This window comes from Mesoplodon bidens, assembly GCF_964165515.1.
Source record: "Mesoplodon bidens genome assembly, chromosome: 9".
NCBI classification, from domain to species: Eukaryota; Metazoa; Chordata; class Mammalia; order Artiodactyla; family Ziphiidae; genus Mesoplodon; species Mesoplodon bidens.
In genome coordinates, this window is record NC_138166.1 from 80,348,321 (window position 1) to 80,375,539 (window position 27,219).

At 35.6% G+C, this 27,219-nt stretch overlaps 1 pseudogene across 1 annotated transcript in view; it reads right to left on the bottom strand.

Moving 5' to 3' along the window:
* LOC308622314 (developmentally-regulated GTP-binding protein 1-like) overlaps positions 1-26,926 on the bottom strand; it is a 47,116-nt pseudogene extending 20,190 nt beyond the window's left edge. The window contains exons 1-2 of the transcript in view: positions 26,921-26,926; positions 26,559-26,741 (exon numbers count right to left, since the gene is read on the bottom strand). The product of the transcript in view is annotated as a developmentally-regulated GTP-binding protein 1-like (transcript). The remainder of the gene's footprint in view (positions 1-26,558; positions 26,742-26,920) is intronic.
* Between the last annotated feature and the right edge of the window lie 293 nt (positions 26,927-27,219).

A 27,219-nucleotide genomic window follows, 5' to 3' on the forward strand; every position in this document is an offset into this window, starting at 1 on the left:
ATAGTTATATTAAATTTAGAGTTAGCAGGTAAATATGATACTTTGGCTGATGTTCCATTAGGATTTGGAAACTTCTTTCTTTGGAAAATCCTTGTTGGTTAATGTTCTTGCTCTTATTCTTAGTAACTATCCCATTGTGATCATTTCTCAACAGGATCCTTTCAGTCTTTGTCTGCCTAGCACCCGCCCCAATTGGACTTTAACATAACTCTAGGATAATGTGAAAGCAGCTGTTGAGGGCCTTCAGTATCATTCCTTTGAAAGTAGTGTTTTAGGCCCTCATTTGTAGATTCTTGCCGTTTCACAACATAGGCTGCTATTAATCTTTCTTTCCCTTTAACAGTTATCACTTCCATAAGACTATATTAATTTTTCCAGTATTTCTCCACTGCACTAAAAAATCCTATAAGGAAAGACAACATTTTTGTCCAGGAGTTGTCAGCCAGTTGCAACAATTACATTGTCGCAAATTTCCAGCTTGTCAGCTGCAGTACAGCATTCAGGCTGGCTTGCTAGATCCTTTGTTTCTGTGTTTAAAGAAAGTACATAAACATTAACCAACCTATCATATTTATGCCACAAATGTCAAAGTCTTGTTATAATTAAATCCTCCGAGTATTTCCTTTTATGTAAGAAATGGAAAACATATTTGGGCAACTGTAAATGAGTTTTTTATTTTTAGTGTAGAAACTACAGCTTGTTTACTTAATTGGTTTGGCAAGAAAAAAACTGTTAGGCGAAAAACAGAACAACTAATCCAAGGTCTCTTCTTATTTATGCTATATTTCCAAATAGAAGCATTTGATCCTTTTTATAGCTGAGGACACACACCCGCAGAGACTAGAAATTTGCAAATTATAATGGACTAAAATAAATGGTGTGAATTCTTCTTAGAGAGAAATCAGAATAAGAGAATAATCTGAAAAATATGAATTAAGCTGTTTTTAAAACTGTGATTCTGTTTTAAAGTGTTTTGAGTGAATAAGGGAAAGTTAAAGAAGGTAGTATTTTATTCCCGGAACTGTAAGTTCCAAAGTCCTCTAGGGTCAAACTGGGGAAAGACAGAGGGATAAAAGGGGGGGTCAAATAAATGTACTCATTTGATACTGCCAAGTTAACTTTCTGTTTCTGAACTGGTAGGTGTTTACGCTCTTTCTCTCATGGGCACTTTCATAGGTTTCTGTGATGTAGGGGTATAATTTTCTCTGGCTCCTACCTTTCCTCCTACCTTCTCCTGGTTTTCTGGGGATGTACTCTACCTAGACTTTTTCTGTTTATGTTGTGCAGTGTGGTGCTAAAGAAACATTGAACTTGGCTGCCTGAGTTCAAATCCTGGTTCTACTACTTGCTAGCTGTGTGACCTTGGACAGGTTACTTAACATCTCTTGCTTCAGTTTTCTCATCTGAAAGTGGGATGATAATAAATAGAAGTAACGTCATAGAGCTGCTGAGAGGGAATTATATGTATATACCTATGTGTTTGCCTGCCTGCCTGCCTGCCTACCTGCCTATCTATCCCTCCATATATCCGTCCACTAATCCCATGGTAAACATATTGTAATATTCATTATCATTATTATTTTCACTGTAAGAAAATTTCCAATAGCTTCAGTCTACCTTTCTCTCACATGTTCCTCTATTGATCCACAGGAAGAGCTCCTGCCTTCTTTACCAGGTGCAAACTCTAGAGATGTAAGTGATGCCTAACATGGCAGCAACCTCTGCTTTGCTCATTTTGCTCCTTTGGCCCAGCTATCTGCTGTCTCTGCCTTTTAGACTTTCCAGTCAACTGTTCTACCTCTAACCTCAGGAGACACATACTGTTTTCTGGGAAGTCCTGTAGAAGACCCTTTAACTAGGCTTAAGGTTAGAAGCGGGTCCTACATGGTACTGGAAGCTAGTGGAAGATGCCATAAGTTACAAATATTAGAAAGGAAAAAGAGAAATCTGTCGTTATTACCAAATGGCATGATTTTGTACAGAAAAATCCAAACAAACAAAATATTGAATTGAGAAGTATATTTACTGTTTGTTGTTTTATTCCACTGGCTGGACCATCCAGTGCCATGTTGAGTAGATGTGGTGATCGTGAACATCCTTGTTCGATGTTATATTCCACCTAGACCTTTTTTTTTTTAACTATAAAATTATGGATTAATCTACTTTAACAGTGAAAGGCCTATTGATGTTTTGGAAGTTGAGTTTTTAAACAAATTGTCCAGTCAGTTCCTCTTAAGTTTTTAAATTTGTTGACATAAAGTAGTTTTTACTGTTTTTTAAATGTTTGTGGGGTATGTGATGCTGTCCTTTTTCCTTTGTGATGTTGTTATTCTATATCTTCCTTGTTTTTTTTCCCTTGAGTAGTGTTGCGTGAGGCTCATCATTTTATTAGTCTTTTTAAAGAAGATGGTTTTAATGTTTTTGATTTTCTCTATTGTATGTTTATTTTCCATATCATTGATTTCTGTTTTTAGTTGTATTTATTTTTTATTGGTGAGTTTTACTATGTCGTTCCTTTCCTTGATTCTTTTTTTTAAAAATTCTTTATTAGAGTATAATTGCTTTACATTGTTGTGTTAGTTTCTGCTGTATAACAAAGTGAACCATCTATATGTATACATATATCCCCATATCCCCTCCCTCTTATGTCTCCCTCCCACCCTCCCTGTCCCACCCCTCTGGGTGGACTCAAAGCACTGAGCTGATCTCCCTGTGCTATGCGGCTGCTTCCCACTAGCTGTCTGTTTTACATTTGGTACTGTATATATGTCAATGCCACTCTCACTTTGTCCCCGCTTACCCTTCCCCCTCGCCATGTCCTCAAGTCCATTTTCTATGTCTGCATCTTTATTCCTGTCCTGCCCCTAGGCTTTCAGAACCAATGGGTTTTTTTTTAAGAGTCCATATATATGTGTTAGCATACGGTGTTTGTTTTTCTCTTTCTGACTTACTTCACTCTGTATGACAGACTCTAGGTCCATCCACCTCACGACAAATAACTCAGTTTCGTTTCTTTATATTCCATTGTATATATGTGTCACATCTTCTTTATCCATTAATCTGTCGATGGACACTTAGGTTGCTTCCATTTCCTGGCTATTGTAAATAGTGCTGCAATGAACACTGTGGAGCATGACTCCTTTCGAATTACGGTTTTCTCAGAGTATATGCCCAGTAGTAGGATTACTGGTTCGTATGGTAGTTCTATTTTTAGTTTTTTAAGGAAACTCCATACTGTTCTCCATAGTGGCTGTATCAATTTACATTCCCACCAATAGTGCAAGAGGGTTCCCTTTTCTCCACACCCTCTCCAGCATTTATTGTTTGTAGATTTTTTGATGATGGCCGTTCTGACCGATGTGAGGTGATACCTCATTGTAGTTTTGATTTGTATTTCTCTAATGATTAGTGATGTTGAGCATCCTTTAATGTGTTTGTTGGCAGTCTGTATATCTTCTTTGGAGAAATGTCTATTTAGGTCTTCTGCCCATTTTTGGATTGGGTTGTTTTTTTTTTTGATATTGAGCTGCATGAGCTGCTTGTATATTTTGGAGATTAATCCTTTGTCAGTTGCTTCCTTTGCAAATATTTTCTCCCATTCTGAGGGTTGTCTTTTCATCTTGTTTATGGTTTCCTTTGCTATGCAAAAGCTTTTAAGTTTCATTAGGCCCCATTTGTTTATTTTTGTCTTTATTTCCATTTCTCTAGGAGGTGGGTCCAAAAGGATCTTGCTGTGATTTATGTCATAGAGTGTTCTGCCTATGTTTTCCTCTAAGAGTTTGATAGTGTCTGGCCTTACATTTAGGCCTTTAATCCATTTTGAGTTTATTTTTGTGTGTGGTGTTAGGGAGTGTTCTAATTTCATTCTTTTACATGTAGCTGTCCAGTTTTCCCAGCACCACTTATTGAAGAGCCTGTCACTTATTGAAGAGGCTGTCCCTCTCCCTGGGATCTGATCTCCGAAGCCTGAGCCTCAGCTCCCAGCCCCCGCCCGCCCGACAGGTGAGCAGACAAGCCTCTCGGGCTGGTGAGTGCTGGTCGGCACTGATCCTCCATGCGGGGATCTCTCCACTTTGCCCTCTGCACCCCTGTTGCTGCGCTCTCTTCTGTGGCTCCGAAGCTTCCCCCCTCCGCCACCAGCAGTCTCCGCCCGCGAAGGGGCTTCCTAGTGTGTGGAAACCTTTCCTCCTTCCAAGGTCCCTCCCAGACGTGCAGGTCCCATCCCTATTTTTTTGTCTCTGTTTTTTCTTTTTTCTTTTGCCCTACCCAGGTACATGGGGAGTTTCTTGCCTTTTGGGAAGTCTGAGGTGTTCTGCCAGCATTCCGTAGGTGTTCTGTAGGAGGTGTTCCACATGTAGATGTATTTTTGATGTATTTGTGGGGAGGAAGGTGATCTCCACATCTTACTCCTCCACCATCTTGAAGGTCCTCCTTTCCTTGATTCTTGGTGTAAGCTAATAAAGTATTACTATTCCGCCTTTCTTCTTTTCTAATACTTAGAAGTAAGGCTGCATAATTCCTTCTAAGCATTGCTTTTTGTATTTCCCATGTTTAAAATATTTTCTAATTTCCATTCTGGCTAATTCTCTGGTTTTTTGGGTGTTTGGATATGTGCTACCTGACTATCCAAAATTAGGTAATTTTTATTATATATATTAATGATTTCTGACTAATTCCACTGTAATCAAAGATATCAATTTCATCATTAGAAATTTGTAGAGCCTTGTTTTATGGCCCATATATGGCCTTCTATATAAAATATTTCTGAGTAGGTGGAAATAGAATGTATTGTTTTATTGTTAGGGACAGTGTTCCATATCTGTTAATTATGTCTTTTGTCAATTGTATTTTTCTGTTGGTCATTTGGCTTTCTTTTCTACTAGTTACAAAAGAATTTATTTTAAAGTTTTTCAGTATTTTTTGGAATTTGTCTATTTTTCCTTTCAGTTCTGTAAGACTTTGCTTCATCTCTTTTGGTGCTATACTACTAAGTCCATACAAATTTAGGATCATTATATCTTTAAATTGAATTTATTTGTTCATTGTTTTGATGATTAATTTTACATATCAACCTTACTGGGCCATGGGTGCCAAGTTATTTGGTCAAATATTATTCTGGGTGTGTCTGTGAGAATGTTTTTGGATGAGGTTAATATTTGAATTGGTAAACTGAGTAAAGCAGATTGGTCTCTTCAGTGTGGGTGGACCTCACTCAGTTAGTTGAAGGTCTCAATCGAATAGAAAGGCTGACTTTTCCCAGAGTAATAGAGCACTCCTTCTGCCTAATTGCCTTGAGGACTTGGGATTTATCTTCCTCCATAATTGCATGAACCAGTTCCTTATAATGTCTCTTTCTATATCTATATCTATATCTATGTCTATGTCTATGTCTGTATCTATATATCTATATCTATATCTATGTCTATATCTATGTCTATATCTATATGTTCTGTTGGTTCTGTTTCTCTGGAGAACCCTAATACAATTATTACGAGATATTTCTCTTTATGTCTGGTTTTCCATGGCATGTTTTTTCATCCTTTTTCTTTCAAACTTCTATGTCTTTTCATATTTAATGCATATCCATTGTAAGCAGTGTATAGTTTGATTTTGTTTTTCTATTCAGTCTGACAATTTTTTAAAACTTTGGAGTATTTATTCAATTTAAATTTCATATAATACATACAAGTAATGTTACATGTGGAATTTAAATCTATTATCTTACTTTATTTTTTCTGTTTTTCTATTTGGTTTTGTTTATTTTTTCCCCCTCCACTCTTTTTTCTTTTAGAATAATTGTGTTTTCTTTATTCTATTAGATTTTTAATTATATACGTATATTTATTATTCTTTAAGTGATATCTCTAGAGGTTTCAACAGTCTGCTTTTTATTAATATTTTTATCAATTCCTGGACTTTACAAAGACTTTACACTTTTTAAGTTCATTTGTCTACCTCCTAAACTTTGTGCTATTGTCATATATTTTAATGATATATATATATAAACATGTACAAATACACATACATTTATGTATGTATGTATGTGTATATGTATATATACAAATACACATATGTGTACACACACACACTTCAAGCTCCACGAGACATTCTTATTTAGAGCAGTCAATATTCATTTAGATTTACTCTCAGGTCTATACTTTCAAAACTTATCCATCCTTTTGCATTACTGTGCTTCTACTTTGTGAAGTTCTACTTCCTGAAGAACAACTTTGTTATATCTTTTAGTATAATTGTCCTTGAAATGACTTTTCTCATATGTTGTTTATCTGAAAATTTATTCATCTCACCATCCTTTTAATGATGTTTTCACTGGCCAAAGGAGTCTAGGTTGGCATTTATTTTTTTCAGTACTTTAAAGCTGTCGTTTCATTGTCTTCTGACTTGCATAATGTCTTCTCAGTGAGCTCTCAGTCTTATTGTTTGTCATTCATTTGAAGGTTATGTGTCCTTTTTGCCCCTCTATCTTCTTTTAAGTTCTTCTTTTTTAGCAGTTGTATAGCTCAGGTGCCTATGCTCTTAGATCTCAGAGCTTTTTGATATCTTTTATGTTTGAAGTTTCCAGCTAGTTTTTATCCATCTTGGAATCCCCGTCCAATATCTCTCCAAATATTCTTTCTTTCCATTGCTTCTTGGACTCCAATTTCATACATGTTAGATATTTTCAGTGTTCCCATATGACTCTCATTCTCTTTTCTATATTTTTAATTCTTTTTCCGACTTTATTTTTCTGCTCCTCTGATTCCTAGTTAATAATTTTCTTTTCTGCAGCATCTAATCATTCATTAAGCATATCTATTAAATTCATAATTGAATTTATTGTATGTTTCATTTTCTAGAGTTTCCACTTGATTATTTTTAATGGTTTTCATTTTCCTAGTAAAATTTTCCATCTTATTTGTTTTCTTGGACACATTAATCAAGTTATTGTAAAGTTCCTATTTGATTACTATAATATATAAATGGACTACCTGTGGATCTTTTTCTGTGATCTGGCTTTTGATGTTGCTTTTTTTGTCATTTGATGAATACCACAAATTTGTAGGAAAAGTTATAGAGGCACTAGATGATGTTTTCTTTTTCCTGAGAGAATTTAATTTCCTTTTGTTAGCAAAGAAACCACCTTTATCCATACATGGATTTAAACCATTTCAGAATTTTTGAGTTCTGTTCTAATTCCAGTTTGCCTTTACACTACAGTGTAGCCCTTTGGGAATCTCAACTGAAAGTCTTAAGTATTTATCATAGCCCTCCTCCTTGGAGAAGGAGCTTACCTGAGAGTTGCCTAATCATACTTTTAATAGAAATGAAGTTATGAAAGCCTATTCAACTTCTTTTTTAGTTTCAATGCCCTACATAGTTTGGAGTGAAGCTTTTCCACTCTGGGATGGGTATCATTCAGAAGTCTAGAAAGTTTTTACAAAGTTGAGTCATATGATTTACTGACTGATTTAAATTTATGACCCAGTAAATACTAATGATATGTGAATACTTGAGAACAGAATGTTTGAAAAGTAATCAACATCACAAATTTATTAAAGAAAAGTTATTTTAAAAACCTGCTCTTATCTTCTTTAATGTAATGATGGATTTATTAAATAAGGGAATACTGGGGATCAATGTGTTATATATTATGGATATAATACGTTGTTTGATGAAATGCCATATAGCATAGTTCCAAAACCATCAATTTAAAAATACTGGGATTTACATGGTATTTATTTAAAAAGCAAGCAGGGTTAGAAGGAAGAATGTTCAGCTATAAAAGTTACTCTAAATTGTTTGACAGCTATTCTTTCCACCTTCTGTGCTTTTTGGCACATTACATGCACCTTTATTATGACATTACTATAGTGGATTACGTTGTCATTTTGCCTCCTTCACTAGACTGCAAGATCTTTCATATGAGAGAACCATATTTATTCACCTCTAGGTCCTCAATGTCTAATGAAATACTTGGCGTACATTAGGAATTCCTTTTATTATTGGCTGGAAATGGTCATTTTCATAAGTAGTAAAATAATTTTAATTTTAAACTGGATCAAAATCCTTAAAATTTTTCAAGCTATTATAAGTTCCCATGTATGAAAGTTGAACATTTTTTTCTCTGAGAAAAGAAATATTTATTGTACATAAAAGATGTGATTTCAAAAAATGTTTTTCCTTAGGTAAAGAGAAGCCAACAGGACAGAAGTCTCTGTGGACAAGAGGGAGGGTCTTCAGTTTCCTCATTTGTAAAATAGGTGGTTGGACAAGAGTCAGTGCTTCTAAAGTACTTTGTTTTGCTTTGAAAATACTTCTGTGAGATCAGCTTTCCCCACTGTAGTGTCTTAGGTAGTGCTCAGGAACTAGGGGTGTAGAGATGGGGTCCTCACCAACCTGCCAACCCTGCCCATTAGTGTGTGAGATCTATGCTGAGATTAGAACATTGGAAAGATAAGAGCTTATCTAAGAGTGCTATTGTAAATCTAACCATAGGAAATATTCTGTTACTTGCTTAAAAGGAAAAAAATTATTCATTTGAAACAAAATATTGTTGGCTTCTCAGTATGGGAATCCTTAAAGTTAAAAGTTCTGTTATACAACAGTTAATTGAGCCAGAAGGGTTTATGTTGAATAATATATTTAATACAACCTGTCGATGTAATTTGGTATTAATTGCCAAGTTGCTTCAAATATAATAGCTTCAAGTATATAACTAACTTGACTGCCAGCTGATAACACTTTATTATTATTTTAGGAAATAGTAGCACTCCTTGCTGAGAATATAAATATAATATGAAGAAAGTAGAGCAGGAACCATGGAGCTAGGTGACTGTATAGTACAACCTTGTTATGCGAGAATTCTGGAAAGGACTAATATAAAGAAGACTTTCACTGTTCTTTCTAAAAGTAGATGTGTTGTGCTGAGAAATGAATCATGCAAAAACAGTTGTAGGGATTTTGCTAATCATTACATATCAGAAAAATGAATTTGATGTGTTTCAATTTTTTGTCTACTTGTTAAAACTTGTTTCCTAAAACTAATTATTAAATAAAGTTCTGCCTGTTTTGAAATACTGAAAGCAAAACAAAAAGTACAGATGTTGCTTCTTTTAAAATTTTTCATAACTATGAATTTTCACTAATCAGTACTGATTTTTTTCCTGTATTCTAAGTACAAAGTAGGGAGATGCATGAAATAGTTAAAATATGGAAAAATAAAGTGTGGATATTTATTTACCAAATTATAAGAAGTAGTCTAAAACCAAAATAAGAAATCATAATAAAAATTCAGTGTGAAATTGAGATTGAATATTTGCAGATACATTTCCAGTATGATGAGGGGGGAGGGATCCTCATCAGATTGCTGCTTGAGGATTGTCACTAAACAGCTACTAACTTGTACCTAAGATCCTGATTACTATGGAAGACTTCAAGTGATAACTCTTTGAAAAATTAATTCAGGGACCAGAAAATAACAAATAAGAATTTTTGTTCATCTAAACTAATTTTAAACAGGCACTGAAACTTGTCTGGAATTTTGCAACCCATTGAATCCAAGGTAGTTATGTTAAATATGAATAGAAAAGCTTAGGTGAGTGACAGTTTTAAGAAAAACACCTTCTAGTTTTTCCCATTACAGGGATAAGAACTAAACGTCCATTGGAGTCTATTTTCTGCATATTTGATTTTCATCCAAAGATTTAGGTGAGGGGACAAAGTAATTGGAAAGGCTTCTTCTAGGCACTAGTCAATAAACCCACAACTATTCAGTAATAGGGACTTTGGAGCAGAGTTAGGAAGTAAAAGTAAAAGTAAGAAAAGTGGGGAAAGAAAAGTGGGAGGGAAAAATGAACAAATTTTTTAAAAATGTGAGCATTAAGTAGGAGTCTTTTGAAGTAGATTGTATATATTAATAAGTAGCTTTTACACCCATTTGAGAAATGTAAAATATAACTTAGGCATCCCACAGAATTTAGGTGTATTTATTTTCTTTTCAATCTCAGCCACCATTATTGTGTCCTCTCATACTCACTGCTGGTGCACCAAAATGTCACATCATAGGGACTCCTTAAAAAAGTCAACACAACTTACTCTTTACAAAGCATGTAGATGTGGGAAACTAATATTATTGGTACCTAGTACCAGACACTTATGTTATCTCTTTTAATTCTTATGTTTTACAACTAAAGAAATCAAGTCTGAAAAAGGTGGTCCAAATTCAACTACACCTCTGAGGTTTTTGATATTTCTATTACTAGCTACTCTGATGTTTACTTAATTGTTAATAATAAATGGATAATATTTTAAAACAGTAAATAAATTTCTCAACTAAGTAATTTGAAAATTTTCTCAGATAGTTGATATAGTAAAGGCTACAATTATAGGAGAGGACATATAGAAGATGAATTCAAGTTATACAAGCAGTGATGGGGTATTCTTGGGACAAGGTTGGCAGTGATGTTTGTGTCTGAGCTGAATACAGAAATGTTCTCAGAAGCACTTTATAAATGAGATTAGGATGCAGTCATGGTATATTTATTTACCCACTTAAACTCAAACAGTTCCTCATCTTGGCCTCAGTGAAAATTCCAAGAAGTAGAGAACATTGTGTCTCTTCTGTTTTGCCTTTACATCGTAGAGAACAAAGTAATATTAAGTAATAGATATTAAATTAGTATTTTCTTAATTAAACTCTTAACTATAGCAACTACATTCCCCTGACTATAATGATTGTGCATAGTCTAACTCTGCAATAACACAAAACTATTTAAGTTATGGTCTCCCAAACCAGTTGAAGGAATTAATCAGCAATTTCAGTAATCTTCATTAAAATGTTGAAGCAGGTAAAGTTAAATTCCATCTTATTTTACTTTCTTCATGTTCAAAGGGTCTACGTTATTTTGTCAAGCATAAGTGTATTTTTCACATTTTAACATCTCAGAAATTGAGATGTGACTTTTAAGTCGACATGATAAAAAAATCATCACTGTCATGATTAATTGGCATTTTTTTAGTAGTACACAGAAAATTGATGCATTGTCCAGTTAATGACATCTTAGTTTTAGTGGAATTAAGATACAAGGCATAGGATTCATAAGACAGTGTCTTCCTGTAGATACATCTGAATGTCCAATAATACTTAGGTGAAAATCTTTTAGACATTATTCCTCTTAGGGCTACACACGTATTTAATAAGCTTCTAAAATGAAGCAAAACAATCAAGTCAAAAAAAATAACTTCAGAACTCCAAAGAACCATTTACTAAAGGTAGACTTTCAATCATGGTGGTAGGTAGTGGCAGATGTATTTTTGGTCAGGGTCTATTTCTGGCACCATTGAAATCTGTTCTGCTTGCTCCAATCTTAGCTGTTACACTCACTAGTAGATTTAGCCTCTTTTAATCTCAATTTCCTCATCTTTGAAATGGAGATACATAATCTACCTCATAGAACTGTAAAGAGGACTACATGAAATGGCAAATGTAGAAAAGTAGCACAGTTCCTTGTACATAAATGTTAATTTTTCCTTAAGGAGTGGCCTTGAAATGAACTGCATTTAGAACACTGAAATTCATCACAGGTAGTAGAAAGAATTTTCGATTACTGGTTTACCCTGACTGCAGACTTGATTGATAAAGTGTGTTTGAACTAGAGACTGTTAAAACAGACTCTTGAGGATGGATGTCCTGTGCTCATTTTAGTACATGATTAGCAGGACACAACAGGGTGAAGGATGGAAAAAAACTCCTGTAATGAAGTGATAACATTCCTCAATCAAAGATCTGTGCCTGAGTCTCCAAAACAGAAGGTGTGAGCGTCGTATTGGGAGCACCTCACTGTGATATGGGCAATGCAGGTAAATACCAAAATACTTTTCACAGCATTTAACACCAAGAGGCTGTGGTATAATCCCTGCATAGGTATATAGGTAACTACTTTTGAATGCAGTCCAACCATTTCTTCAAACTGTGTATCTCAGAGTTTGAAATGCCTACCATTAGAGTCACTTTGGTTTTAAATACATGGTCTCTAGAAGGACATTGCACGAATGCACAACTGTCATACAGAAGGGGGCAGATATTTTATTGGTTCATTAGCATATATTAGTGTGTCAGATTAGATATGCAAGGAAATAGAAATCAAGCCAAATAAGTTGAGTGGAGATGAAGACGTTTAGATATTCTCAGGAGGAGGGCAAACGCTAACAGCAGGAAAACAAAGAATCTGTCCAGATGGAAGGCTGTAGGAGCTTTGTTATTGGGAAAAGAATAAATATACAATTATGGTTCTGAAAAACAAGGAGTATGCTGATACTTCATTGCTCTGTCTCCAGTTACTAACATAGAATGTGGCACAGAATAAGCCCTTGATAAATATTTGTTGAATGAACGAACAAGACATTTTTAAATGAAATATTTTTTACTGTCTATATATTGCTAAAATATCATAGAGTGTAAAGTGAATTCCACCTTTACACGTTCATGTAAGGCAAGAGCATTGCAGAACATTGACACGTCATGTTGTATCAGACTTTTGTTGATGTTCAAGAAGTATAAGCTGCTCTATAATACACCTAAACCTATGCAGTAAAGAAAAGACTTAAGAAGTCAGGTTTTTAAGTATGTGGACCATGCCTCTTTTCATCTTTGTAATCCCAGTGGTTATCATAGTGCATGAAATATGATAGGTGTTCAATAAATGTTGGCTAAGTTAATAGGATTCTAATATACACAGTTAATCATCCAAAAGCTTTTGTGCACATTTTGTCTAACAATCCAGAAAATTGACTGTATAGTTACCATGCAGACATAGTCAATGGCACGCCTCTCTCATCTATTGATGGGGTATAATTTGGTTCATTTAATTGTGTTTATGTTTTACTGTGTTGTATTTTCTTTGTGAGAATATTTGTCCTTCTGCCAAATTTTTGCTTAGCCACATTTACACGTGTACTGAAAAATTAATATATTTCAGTGGCCTTATGTTTCTGTTGAACAGCCACAAGATGTTTTATTTGCAGCATCTGTGTATTTTAAAATATCATTCTGCCTAAGAGATGCCAATTTTTCATGTAAATGAAGATGAAAAATGAGATTAAAACATTGGTAAATAAAAGTGAATCTGTAGTTTTCTCAAAATATGGACTCCAGTCCTTTCCTGAAAATTCTTACTTAGTTCTACCTGGGGAGGGGGAGGGATACAGATAGGGAGATTGGAATGTACTAGGTGATTGCAGTCTTTGAACTTACACACACCTTATTTCCACTTCTGTTTTGAGACTATGAATCCTATCAGGGTGGGGCTAAATGGAATCTGGGAAAAGTACTCATGCTTCAGAAAACTCCCCCAACACCACCCCACATTGATTTAACCTATGGCTTTCCGTTCTCCTGCCAGTGAGAATTTTTTCAAAAATTCCTGGGTGCTTGTGTTGATCCTTCTGTGGGTGAGCAGAAGAGGGAAGATTCGCATATGATGATGTATTCTTCCAAATTACAAATGCTCCCCCACACCCCTTTCTGATCATAAAGGTATCATTCTGAGTGAAAGGACGCTTTAAAAAGAAAAAAATTCCTGTTGATTCAGAAATAACACTGTTCATTTCCCTGTCCATCTGGGGACTACTGCTTAAATGATTGTTGCACATTTACAAGACTGCAGGAAATTTCTCTGTAGGTGGTTTTGTGCATAGTATGTGCTAATTTGGTGATATTTCTCCATTATCTAAATGTTAAGAAAGACTCTGGCTGTGATTAGTGGGGTGATTTTCTAGCTCATATTCAGATAAACAGAAAAAACCAAGTTTATGATTCTTGGGAAGGAAATGACATGAAATAATTTCATCCTACATAGTAAAAGCGTCAAACATATAGTTTGTAAAACAAATATAGTCTTACTTATGATGGGACGTGTATGGCAGTAAATCAATGAGAAATTTTATTGTCCGGTTTTCAGAGTTTTTTTTTTTTTTTCTCTTCATGGTATCTCTGTAGCTCTGGATATTTAGGGGTATGAAATCACTTTACCCTGTCCTTAACAGTTTTCAATACATGCATATCTGAGAATGTATTGAGAAATCATATAGAAACACCACTTTCACTTTACAGATGAAACTGAGGCTCAGAGACCTTTCATGCTCTAATTCCCATTCCTAGCTGTTTATACTAGAGTCTGACACTGTCTATCATTTTCACTCTGCATTTAATATGCCTGAGCATGAATAGCTATATTTATAACAAAATAGAGTTGTTTGCTTGCATTTCTCTTTTCTTGCCCCCATTTAAATTTTATTGCTTATTATTTATGTCTTTCTGGTATACTAAAGGTAACACAGGCCACTCTCTAGATTCATATTCTCCAAATGTCTAACAGCAGAAATTGAAATGTTATTACAACATATTAAGTGCAATTGTCTTCCACGTAACATTTAGAATGTTAGTATTCTTCTTATAAACCTGGGCAACCATTGATATCAGGGGCTAGTTTTGCTTCTTTAGTATCCCTTGTACCTAACACATTACAGATTCTCATTATTTATTTGCTAAATAGATCAACCAGTTATGAGCACATCAATTATTTTATGCCATCAGTTTTCCATCTTGTTTAATTTTGTGAAGGTCTAAGGTAAGAAAATATCTATTTATGTAGACATTACAGAGTTTTGAGTTATACAGATACTTCTCTATCACTGAAACTCGATTTTACTATGCAAATGCTCTTTTATTTAACAAGTATTTCCTAAGTGTCCACTCTATCCTTAGTCTCAGACTAGGTGTCCTAGATTAGCAAGGACAGCCTGTGAAGCATGTTATTTTCTTCACTGCCTCCAAGTGAAATCTATAATAAAACCAAAGCCATACTTGACTTATTTCAGAGAAAAACTATTCAGAAAGACAGTTCCATATTTTCAGGCAACTTCGCAGGTCAGATGCCTTTGGGTTCTTTGCATGACTGAGTTAAAGCGCTAGAATGCATGTAAAAGCTTAGTGGATTGTATTTGCAGTTTCACTGAGCAGCCATAGGTAAAACCAGACTTTGTTGGGATTTCAAGTGTACCCACTGAAGTGGTCGCTTGTGATTGAATTGCAACTCTGTTGAGATACGTCGCTAACGATGGACAAGTCACTGGTATGGCATTTTCAGGTTACAGTTTGGTTTTGATGTTTGTCCACATGAAGACTGTCCCTTTATATATATATCTCACACTCAAACGGAAAATTAATCTAGGAAATAAGATTGAATTGTTTTGAAGAAGGAACTAACTGCTAATAAAACTTTTATGATAAAACAAATCCCAAGCCATTCTTTTTTTTTTTTTTTTTTTTGCGGTACGCGGGCCTCTCACTGTTGTGGCCTCTCCCATTGCGGAGCACAGGCTCCGGACGTGCAGGCTCAGCGGCTCACAGGCCCAGCCGCTCCGCGGCATGTGGGATCTTCCCAGACCGCGGCACGAATCCGTGTCCCCTGCATCGGCAGGCGGATTCTCAACCACTGCGCCACCAGGGAAGCCCCCAAGCCATTCTTTATTGGTAGAAAATTTCCCTTAAAAAACCAAAGCTTATAAGTTTATTATACTGATAAGCTAACTCTGTTTAAATGTTCAATAAGGAACTTAAAAAAAATTAACCACTGAAAAGTATTAAGGATGTCAATGAAAGTAAAAATTTTTAAGGCATGAATTCCCTAATTAACTGCTGAAACCCAAATTAACATGAAATTTTAAAGTCTAAATAGCATTTGCTGATATATCATCTGGGACACATTTTCCCCTGGCTGTGTTTCCCACCAGTGCTGGATGAATAGTCAGTAATTATTATTCAGTATCACAAATTTCATAGAAACTGTCAGAACATGCAATTAGTCAGGAATGATAAAATGGCAATAAAAGAGGAGTAATGAATTGGCAATATATGTCATCACTGTATGATAACATACATTTCTTAAAATGTTTCATAGCCTACTGGTTATTAAATGTAATCATGACTGGTCAAAGCAGATGACATTTGATTTAGGGACTAAAATGTTTTAACTTTCTCTTGAAAGAGGACCACGTTTGTTTGATTATCTTGGCCCTCACTATACCATAAACCACTATAGAATTCTCTGTTAGGAAATCTGCTCTAGATCGGGGGCCATTGTCTGAAGCCATTTATTACAGAAAGTTGTACAAATGCCTCAGCTATAATATGATTTCACAGCATGAATGCCATGAACACTAAGTCTCTAGAGAAGAAGTAAAATGTTTGCAGCAGCTGAGCTCTAATGTTAGAGTTTAAGACACACATTGATTGCAAAACTTTAATCTTTGATACAACTTTTAACCTTTCAGCGCACAATTTAAGTGGTCAAAGAAGGCTGAATATAAAGCCTTATTTTTTTTTGTTTCTGCAGATAAACAAGGGTAATAACAAAAAGATGACCTTAAATATCCCTGTTAATACCAGCATATCCTTTCATATTTTTCCATTTTGCAGAGTCACGCATATACAGATATATAGCAGTAATTTAGACTGTGCTGCTTCTAAAAATTGGCCACCGCAATTCTCATTTTGAAAAATGCTCAAGCTTACCAGGCATAACAATTTAAATCATCAATTAGTAGGAAGTGATGATCTCTTATGCTCCATTTCACCTTTGACTATTGAAATCACACCCTAGAGGTACCTACATTGTGGTGATGGATGAAGTATTTGAGACATTTCTGTGATCCGGAGCTTCTGGGTTGCAAAAGAATTTTTTACAGGTGTGTAACCAGAGAAGAGTGGTTTAACATATTTCTCATCCTATAGTTCATATTACATTGACTAGAGGAAGAGAGTTGCTCATTTATGAGTTCTTGAAGGTGGTGACATCTGACACAGATCTGAAATGGGAGACTGAATTTAATATTCATAATTAAGTGTCGACACTCATGCTTCACTCTCGTGCTTGGCAGTATTGTACTGACATTACAGAAGAGTGGTACAGAACTTGCTGTTATGTAACAGATTTTTAAATGAGCATATGTCACAGCTCCCTATGAAGTCATGAATTAGAAATTGGCTTTGGATTCAACTTGGTTGGCAGCTATTATTTGGTACATAGATCTCATGAGACAGAAGAATGCTATTATGCAATAGCTACTCAGAATTCTGTATAGCATTACATGGTCATATTAAAGATAATTCTTAGGTTTTCCATCCAAATCAACATTTTTTGAGGGTTTACCTTCACATTTATGATGTAAGGCCGGAGCCTCACAGCACTACTGTGGAGAATGCAGAGTTCAGTATAAAGTGGATGCGTTTTTGACCCTATCCAAGGGGATTTATTACTGGAAATACCAAAAGGATCTCATTGTGCCAAGGCTTCATTTATAATAGAGTCCCACGGCATGGATCCTGTGGATAGTATTACAGTATAGTTTTAGGTCTCTAGGACAAAGAAAACCAAGTATGTATAAAAGAAAAACATGGGGCTTCCCTGGTGGCGCAGTGGTTGAGAGTCTTCCTGCTAATGCAGGGGACGTGGGTTCGAGCCCTGGTCTGGGAGGATCCCACATGCCGTGGAGCAACTGGGCCCGTGAGCCACAACTACTGAGCCTGCGCGTCTGGAGCCTGTGCTCCGCAACAAGAGAGGCCACGATAGTGAGAGGCCCGCGCACCACGATGAAGAGTGGCCCGTGCTCGCCACAACTAGAGAAACCCCTCACACAGAAACGAAGACCCAACAAAGCAAAAATAAGTTAATTAATTAATAAAACTCCTACCCACAGCATCTTCTAAAAAAAAAATAATAACTGAGCTACGATGCTGTGTCTGACTTTATAAAAAAAAAAAAAGAAAAACAATCTTTGAGAACATAGGTGTTTGATTATTCATAGTAATGTCTTATTAGGAATGTTGATAGAATTAAGATATCCTAAGCTTGATACTTGATAAATATCTGTCACACATTAACAACTTCGAGGCTATAGCACATTCAGAATTCTGTTTCTGAGAGAGCCAAGACAGTGGTGTTACAAAGCCTTCGCAATTATTTTCCGTGCCACAATCTCAGAAGGTTAGCCTTCTACTCCAAAAACCTACATGACGTATACGTACTATTCATGGCACAGCTGTCATTCACGAATCTGAGTTCCCCTTGAATTTTTATTTACTTACATTTAATTTTATTTTTAGCCTCTAATACTTCTTGTCTTCATCCACTAGGGTATAGAGTGATAACTTTCTTTTATATCACCTGGCACTATTTCATTCAGTCATTATGGGATAATCCTCAAATTCTTTGAGCCTGAGTTTCTTGATTTGAAATGTCAGAATAATAATAACCAATTTTATTCTCAAAATAGAATGGATTATAGCAAATACAATTTCTTAGTACATAGGAGGTGCTATTTTGTTCCAGAATCTATTATCTCTATCGTTCTCATTCTTTTATAGAATTTAGTTGCGTTCCCTTTCAAATTTACTTTTTTGATTCATGAATCCCACTTCCTCATATGAAAATTTCCACATATTCTTGATTTTAGCTACCTTTTCTTGTCTCTTCTTTAAACTTTATATTGTCTTTCTTCAGGCACGGCACCAGAATTCTACCCAAGAGTTCAGATTTTTGATCACCTCTTATAATCAGCTTCTTTTTTTTTTTTTTTTTAGCATCCCAAAGGGAAAGTGAAATCTTGTTGAAACTGGAGAGAATGAAGAATTACTCATTAGTCAAATGTGGCTTCTCTTGCCATGTAAGACTTGCAGTGGGATGAGATCAATGTCTGTGACAGTTCATGGGTGTTATCTTCTTAACCGTCTGCCCTATTCTCTCCTGTATTGTGGCAAATAAGCAAAAAGAGGTGAGAAAAAGGTTCATTGGGCCAGATAACCGAGTGGACTTAAACAGGCATTGTTCATGAAGGCATGACCTTAGTGTCAGTTTGATTTAACAACATAGTATTAAAATTATTTTTATTAAAGTGATTAGAATTTTATTTAAAAACATGGTACATATTTATTATTCCTTTACAGTGTTTCTTGAATCATCCCTTTTTTTCCATTCCCATTGCCAACATTCAGATATATATTTTTGTACCTTATGCCTGAATTATAAAAATATTTTTCTCACTAGCTTCCATTTCTTTATTCTTACCCCCCTTTACTCATTCTATATATTGCTACTATATTAATCTTTATATAATACCATTTTTTCTTCATTCCACTTTCATGCTTACACATCCTTGAATTGCAGCAGAGTTCTCAAGAATTTCCACCCAAATGGAAGATGGAAGGGGACTGGAAGATCCTGGGGGCAAAGAATTTATCAATCTTCCTCAAATCTTATCTTGTAGCTTTAAAATGCAAGTTAATTTTTCATTCTTAACCATATTACTGTCAGTATTTGTTTTAATGTAATTAAAAATACTTCCTGATTAAATTACCTAATATTTCATTCCAAATCTTGAGGTAATTTTGATGTCCAGGAAGATTTGCCATATTAGTCCTATGGCTCCAAGTATCCCTGGCTCTACCACATTTTCTTGGAGGTAGAAGTACCCTGATATGAGAAGTCAGATTGACTTCAGACTCTTTTCCTGGAATTTCAAGATATTCCACAATCTAGGTTTAATAGACTTATAGACTATCTTCCATTAATTCTCTACATGAATCCTACACTCCAGCCAAACTGTTGAACTTATACAGGTTCACCTGTCCTTTCCTACTTTCTTGTCTTTGTTCACAACTTAGCAGTAGCTTCCTTCCTGTTCTCATCTCTGCCTATAAAATGCTGATTAATTGTCAGTATCAAATTTATACTCTTCTTTAACTGTCTTTAAGCTGGAAGCATTCTTTCCCACAACTAATTTCTTACAAGCATCCGGTGAGTTGTACCGTGATATTTAAATTCTTATTCTTTGTTTTGAATAGAACTCTGTTCCCATACCCTGCTTCCTCCTTCAAAAATTTGATTTTCGTGGTAACAAAGACTCTCTCCTTGACCAAACTTTAGTCAGGGTCTTCAGAGCCCACTTTTTGGCCTTGTCCTTGGGTCCTGTCTGCAACCTGCCTAGTTCAGTTGTAGCAAGAATCCTGATAAGTCTGCTTATTAAGAATCCTTCCACCCTTGATATCTGATCACCGTGATCTGCCTTCAGCAAGAATCCTGTTAAGTGGGTTTAGCAAGAATTCCCCTACCCTTGATGTCTCCTCTTTGTAATTTTCATCCAGTGACCCCTCACTCTGATTATTGACTATAAATCTCCAGTTGTCTTTTCTGTATTCAGAGTTGAGGCTGATCTCTCTTCTCTATTATGATATTCTCGATATCTATCACAACAGTCCTGAATGAAGTCTTCCTTACCATTTTAACAAGTGTCAAGTATTATTTTTTAGCAATGGGGAGTGTCAATCATGTTAACCTACACCCTGGGCTATAGGGTATGGATATAACACAAGCTCAACCAGTCAAAAGTTTTTTTTTTTTTTTTTTTTTTTTTTTTTTTGCAGTACGTGGACCTCTCACCGTTGCGGCCTCTCCCTTTGCGGCCTTTCCCGTTGCGGAGCACAGGCTCCGGACGCGCAGGCTCAGCGGCCATGGCTCACAGGCCCAGCCGCTCTGCGGCATGTGGGATCCTCCCAGACCGGGGCACGAACCCGTGTCCCCTGCATCGGCAGGCGGACTCTCAACCACTGCGCCACCAGGGAAGCCCCCAAAAGTTTTTTTAACTACTGTCCTCTAAATGGAATTACATGGGTATGAGCCCTAAGCTGCTCAGGACCATTCCCTGCTACCACCATATGGAGAAGCTGACACGAAATAATGAGGATGTCACATGAACAGAAGCAGAGGCCAGATCTATCTGCTTTTAAGTCCTTCTTTTCAGTCATCTTTAAGGTCAGCCTGACTTTTGCTCATCCCAGTTGTGTAAGCAAATAATTTGCCTCCCACCCCACCCCACGGTTTTTTGTTGTTGTTGTTTGTTTGCACATTCAACAAGGTTTCAGTTTCTTAAAGTCTGAAAGCCAAAATGTCCTGACTGATATATTCACTCAGATAGCACTTTTCATCTACCCTGCTATGTTATTGATTTGTAATCTTAATTCTTGTTGTACTGTGTATACGTTATACTTTGTGTAACTCCACAGAATACAGACTCTTAATAATTATTTACTGATTTATGTCATTTTCTATGTGCTTGAAAATTAAAGAATTCCAACAGCTGTCATTTTAAAAAGTTCTTTTGTTCTAAATAAGTTACTATGTAGAATATAGAAAATAGAGATTAGTATAAAGATAAATTTATCTGTAATTTCAATACCCAGAGATGACCTGTGAGAAACTGATATACTCCAGTGATCATTTTTCATGGATCATAATGTACATATTATGTGTTCATTTTATTTTCTTTTTTCAAATACTATATTGTGAACATCATTCTGTCAATAGTATCTTTCTATCATGTTAAAGCCACTGCAGTGAATATAAATAATGCTCTATCTTAAGATATCTAGATTGTTTCCAAATATTCCCGATGTATAACACAAACAAACCAAACAAAACTAAAATTTTTTTTGTTTGTTTTTGTTTTTGTTTTGGCCGTTCCACGCAGCATGTGGGACCTTAGTTCCCTGACCAGGGATCAAGCCCATGGCCCATGTGGTGGAAGCGCAGAGTCCTAACCACTGGACCACCAGGGAATTCCCAAAACTAAAATTTTTAAATTTTCTTTTTTACATATTTCTCACACATTTGGTTATTATCTGAGGATATATACATTAAAATGAACTTTTGGTGGATATTGCCAAATAACTTCAGAAATATGGTACACATTTATACTCCTAAAGTAATGAATTTACAGTTTTAATTTTTTCCTCAAATTGTAGTTAAAAACTGATGTTTTATTTTTTAGCTTACAGTTCATTGTATATGAGGATAAAAATATTTTTTGGTTTATTAAACTTATTCTTTGTTAAGTTTTTATTTCCTCACTTATAAAATTTTATTAATCTCATTTTTCTCTGTGCTCACTGCCTTCTTTTAATTGGTTCATTAGAATTATTAACATATTAAGGAGGTTAGCATTTGTCATTGATGATAATTATAATGATTATATTTTAGAGTTATTGGCCCTTTTTCTTTCATACATGCTAAGAAATTTTGTTCAGTTTTATGTTTGCATTTTAATTTTTAATTTTTGGTAAGGTATATTTAGAAAAGCAGTCCATTCTTCATGTGTTGCTTTTCTATTAATGCTGGCCAGTTCCTATGCTTTGGGTCTTATATATGTCGAATTATATAGATGTGTGTGTGTGTGCATGTGCGTGCATGCATGCATGTGTGAATGTATGTATGTGTGTATATATATTATTATATTCCATTGTACAGTGGAATACACTCTATTTTTTATGATTATCCAAGAAAATTTTGGTTTTTATATAGGCATGTATCTTATATTACATATAAAATGAATTTATAAAGTTATATATTATATATAAAAACATACATATGTAACTTCATCTTACAGTTTGGATTAATTGAATTTATGCCATGTTGTAGCAATTTGGCAATAACTTTAAACTTCTTGGAAAAGGTTAAAAGTCAAGGTTAACTAGTAGTAAATTAATGTAACACTAAAATGTTAAGAAAGCCCTGTAGAATGCAATTCTAGACATTTGTTACAACGGATCAATTTTTCATTAAATTCTTTAAATGATTTCAATACTACTATTTTGGTGTGAAACCAACTGCCTTTCATAATACTTACCAGAAGATGGCACTATATTAATAAACTGAGATCTCTGTATTTTAGGAAATGCAGATAAATATTGTCAAAGTATTAAAATAAAAACAATTCCTAGGGCTTGGCAAATAACTGTCTAATGATATGCTTGTCTTATCTTTAATGCCTGTATATTAAAATGAAAAGTTTGCTGTGCATCTGGAGGGGGAGGGCTTAAAAATGTTTTACTCAGTATAACTGTTTTCCTCATGTCTTCACTCTTCTTTTCACGTTATAAGAACATCTTAGGTATAAAAAGGCTGCTAATTAGTGGATTTTTAAACTAAAAATATGTAACATATCTGGGATCATTTGAAAGTTGTGTCCTCACAACACACACACACACACACACACGCACACACACTACTGTGCTGAGACTGAAAAAATGGAATAAAAGAAACCAAAGCCAAAGTTGGGGGCATGTTTACATTGCATTTTATTTATAGCAAGACAGAATCATTCATCAGAGGTTTTATAACAGAGCAAGGATCCCTTCAACCACTGCTTTCATTTAATGCCATTAAATATGGGTGTTTTTTTAAAAGGCATCTAATTTAGTATAAACTGAAATGCCTCAATGTGTGCTAATAATGGAACGTTTGTTCAGCATAAAAAGTGAACTTTAATAAACACCTTCCTTTTGTATTGCTCCTGGCTCCAGAATTTTCTAATGAGTAGCAACGGGATCTCAGCAACCACTAAGAGGTTTCTTAACCTGACAGTAATTTTGTCTAATAAGTAGACAGACAAGAGTATTCAGCAAAAGTTCCATTGAGGTACTCAGTATTACCTCACTAATTCTTACTAATGACTGGGAAACAAATTGTATGCCTTGGGATCATCCGTAAGGCACTGGTTCAGGAGAAAGAACCACAGAGATAATATAAAACTTTACTAATGAGCAGAAATAGCATTGGTACATGTTTTGTTTTGTTTTTGGTATGGTTCCTGTATTGCCTTCTGAATCCGTATAAAAACATGATCAGCAACATCTCACTCTTTTCTTTGTAACATGTAGCTCGATAGTTAGACACCACACTTATTGAGTTCCTTCTATGGGCAGAGATAGGGTCTTCAAGGTATTCAGAACTGAAGGGTACATTAAAGAAACAGAAAGCAATGCTTTTTGGAAATAGCCATTTAATTAGGGAGAAGGAATAAACATTCATGCAGAAAATGGCAAAAAAAATTTATAGCACTGAGTAATATAGTGTAAAATGATGGTGGGATTGATTAGTGCTTATATGATTCCTGATCAGTGCTTTTAGTAGAATGTGGGGGAAAAAGCCTAAATATGCTCTTCAACACTCATCACAGTCTTGCTATGTAGATGTTATTGTCTTCTCTTTTTGATGAATGAGGAAACTAAGTCTGGCAGAGGTTGACTAATTTAGCTACTCAATCAGCCAATAGGCCATGGGACAGGATGTGGACTCATCTGTTCTATCCCAGAGCCTGAACTCTCTCCAAAATGCCAAACAGAGCTCTGAAACCTTTTCCATACACACCTGCACCAGCTTAGGCTCACACTCATTTTGTCTGCCTCCTAATGTGAAATTTTAGGTTGCCCATCTTTACTCTTTTCAAATAAAATTCTCCACAGAAGATTTTTCAGAGTCAGAGTTGAGATTGATTTCTGTGATTCATCTGTCAACTGTGAAAAGAGATTATAGCTGAAAGTAAAGTGACTCATATGATGGCTCATGTTCACTGCTGCATGACTGGCAGCTTCTAGAACATAAAAACAGATTTTTCCTTTCCTTTGATGAGTAAACAGCGTGAGGACATTTCATTCAGTAAAGCTGATGACAATTTTTCTTTAAGTTGGATACCCAAATTCTTTCAGAATCACTGTACAGTAATATTCCCATGTTATAAAATTGCAAGATCATCTCTTCCAAAGGGGAGTGTATTCTCTTTTTTCAACTGTTTACATTGTCTGCTTCTCTTCTAATGATTTCCAGAAAATTATCTTATGTATTTATATTCAGGTCTTTAGAAAAGAGAAGTTGCTCTCTGAAGGCTCTGAAGGCAGAACAATTAAGTATTCCTTCACTTGGTTTGTTCCAGTCCCTATAAATCTACTGATTAGATTAGTTCTCAGTTTTCCTCAGATTGTATATGTGCTTTGAAATTCTTTAGAATTTATTACTTTGCTAACTATAAAAAAAGGATGTATTTACTAGAAAGTGTTTTTCCTTATTTGCACTTGTCTGGATTATTGATTTTGGTCCTTCAGTTCTAGTAAATAGAGCCAAAAAGTTTAGGGTAATAATTCACGATCACCTTGGAAATTGCATCTATAAGTCATTGATAAAACTGTATTAATCAAGCCCTAGTCCAGCGGTCCCCAGCCCTTTTGGCACCAGGGACCAGTTTTGGTGGAAGACAGTTTTTCCATGGACCGGGGGGCGGGGGTGTGGTTTGGGGATGATTCAAGTGCATTACATTTATTGTGCGCTTTATTTCTATTATTATTACATTGTAATATATAATGAAATAATTATACAACTCACCATAATGCTGACAGGAGGCGGGGCTCAGGAGGTAATGTGAGTGATGGCTCGCTCGCCCGCCGCTCACCTTCTGCTGTGCGGCCTGGTTCCTAACAGGCCACGGACTGGTACCAGTCAACAAATGCAGAGGCCTTGTGAGTTACGAACAAATCTATACTGGAAGACAGTATCACAGAAGAACTGAAGTACATTTTTGGAGTCAGACAAACCTGAGCAGAAATCACAGTGAGAGCTTGGCTAAGTTACTTAAACTCCTTCAGCTTTGGTTTCTTCTGATCGGTTTCTTCAAAAGGTTCTCATAAGAATTAAATGAAATTATGTATGTTATATGGATATATATTATATATTTATATGTACATATATTATTTAGCACACTATCTGACAGTAAGTGCTCAAATGGTAACTAAATTACGATGTTTTGCCTTTTCCTTTTCCTATGATGATTTTTAAGTCTTTATTCACAAAGCAGACATTTTCCCCCACTTCTTTCATCAAAGGTGTGTTCAGTTTCTTATATACACAGAGAATGACCAATAATCTATTGCCACAAAAATGCCTTATAACAAACAAGTAAAGTCCTCAGTGATACACAACACAAACATTTATTTTCGCTTATAAGTTCATGGTTTGGTGTTTCTGCTCGTCTGGGCCTGGCTGGGCCACTCTCTACTGTGTCTGTGGTGTGGCAGAAGGGAATATTTCCCCCACTCCCACCCCTTCCCCTTGTAGTTCTTTTGGCTGGTCAAATAATTAAAATGACATAAGGCAGATTAACGAGAAAATAAAATTTATTATGTACCTATGGGGAATTCACATAAACATGAAGGATTCCCAAGACAGTAAGGAAAGATGAGGTATATATGTCATTTTGGACTAAGGAAAAGGAGTTAGGGGCCTGAGACTTCAAAGGGAAGTAAGGAAATTCACAGGAAGTTGAAAAAAGTCAATGTTTGGTAAACAAATGTTTGCTGGGTCATCTACAGACAATGGGACCCAGAGAAGACTGATCAAAGGGGCCTTGCTAGGTTCCTCCCTGTCTACCACACCTATTTCATACTTTACCACAGTTATCTGTGGTTATAACTCCTTGGAACAGGCCTTCCATCTTCCATTCTTCCATTCTTTTAGTCAGGGGAAGTTCAGGGGTTCTTCCTGAGTCTTTGGGGCCTTGCTTGTTTTCAGCTCCATATAATCTGAATGCCAGAATGGCACATCTTGGGGCAGCCTACCCTGAACCCCATCAGTGGTCAGCTGCAAATCAGCTGGGGGCTGGCTCGTCTATTATCTCACCTGGCCATCTGCTCTCTGATCCACATGATTTCTCATCCTACAGTGCACCACCCGGGACTGGTTCCTTTCCAAGAGACAGCATGAGGAAGCATGCAAAGTTATTGAGGCCCAGGCTTGGAACTGGCACTCTGTCACTTCTGCTTTACTCTCGTGGCCAAAGTCTATACCTTCAGAAGGAAGGAACTGCAAAGTCATGGGGTAAAGGCTGTGGATGTAGGAAAAGGTGGCAGATTGGGGCCTTTTTTTACAATTAATCAACCGTAAAGATGAGGTGGCTAAGAAAAAAGAGACTTCTTCAAAAAGATGCTAATATCTTTTTGACAATTTTGCATTTTTTACTTTCAAGTTCTCATGATTTTTACCGTCATAGTTAATGTCAGTGCAAATTACGATTTATAATTATAATAGCTAATCATTATTGACTGTATACTATATGCCAGGCATATTGGCATTTTACATTCATTTTCTTATTTAAATTTTACAACTACCCTTCAAAGCAGATGTTATTATAATATTATCATCATCTCTATTTTAGAAAATAATGAATCTGAGAGAAATAAATAATTTATTCATTGTCAGGATGCTGATAAGCAGCACAGCTCAGATTGGAATCCAGGATGGTTGGAATACAGAATCTGCTATGCAGTATTGCCTTTCTATG